Source organism: Macadamia integrifolia, chromosome 4 (genome assembly GCF_013358625.1).
Source record: "Macadamia integrifolia cultivar HAES 741 chromosome 4, SCU_Mint_v3, whole genome shotgun sequence".
In the NCBI taxonomy this organism is placed as follows: Eukaryota; Viridiplantae; Streptophyta; class Magnoliopsida; order Proteales; family Proteaceae; genus Macadamia; species Macadamia integrifolia.
Window position 1 is genome coordinate 3,327,531 of NC_056560.1, and position 1,063 is coordinate 3,328,593.

The 1,063-nt window shown below is 38.6% G+C and overlaps 1 long non-coding RNA gene across 1 annotated transcript; it reads left to right on the forward strand.

Moving 5' to 3' along the window:
* Positions 1 to 304: 304 nt before the first annotated feature.
* Positions 305 to 794, forward strand: LOC122076472. Its single transcript, XR_006139487.1, has 3 exons — positions 305 to 366; positions 476 to 515; positions 608 to 794. It is a non-coding gene; the product is annotated as an uncharacterized LOC122076472 (long non-coding RNA).
* Positions 795 to 1,063: the final 269 nt, after the last annotated feature.

Genomic DNA, 1,063 nt, shown 5'->3' on the forward strand with positions numbered 1-1,063 from the left:
GTAGGAATGATTCTAATAAGTCTCGCTTTAGGAGACGCGGTTACAGAAACGAGAACTATTTTATAACCGCAGCGAGAGAGAGGAGAGATGGTAATTGGTATTATTCCGGTCGGCTGATTGCTTCTCTCTGGGCTGGCCCATAAGGGTATAACAAAAATAAGAAAAACTTCCCAAAAAGAAGAAAACCAAGGGTACTCAGGGAGTACATGAAGTGTCCTGATAACAGAGCATCCACACATAGCTAGAAAATGAAAATAGGATTGTAGTTATCTTTTTTATTAAGATTGATCTATAATTTGAGTCTGTGTTACTCAACAGGCGAAAAAAGCAACTCAATTGGCTTTAAAGGACGACAAGCAGTTGATGGTGAGTTAATACTTTTATTTTTTCTCCTCTTGTGAATAATAGTACTGGATAGCAAAACTATCGCTTCTACCACTAGCCTATGGTTGTGACTACCAAATATTTCTTCCAGGAGATTGAATTTCCAACTTCTGGACTTGAATCTGTACCAGGTGCACTTTTCTTTCCTTATGACCTCTTTATGTTTTCAAGTTAATGTTCCATTGAACTTGACATGTCTTACTATATTTGAAACTTACATCAGGTGATGGTGAGGGAGGTACCGAAATGACTGAAAGCATGCAGCTGATCCGACAGTTTTGTGACTGCTTCATAAATCCAGAGAAAGTTTCAAGGACTAGAATTGTATGTCATGTTATTATTGGCTTTCTATCAGACATAAATTGGGGAGTTTTAGCACTTTTCTTTTTGTTTGTGTAATCTGAGAAATATTAGTAGTGAGATTGTTGACATTAATTACACGAGAAAAAATTTAATTTTTTGGGAATAAATAACTTTTGCTTGAATGGTGGGTAGAATCAGGAAACACGTTTTCTGAGTTAGTGGACAAGAGTGGTGATTAGTATAGTATTTCCTTCTCTCAACGGCTCTCTCGCTCTCAACAGCTCCTTAGTAATCGGTTCTCTGGTGCAACATCCTCATTCCCATCTCAGGTGCAGGTGGCGGCGGCTAGGGCTCCTCAACACCAGGTAAGTATTCC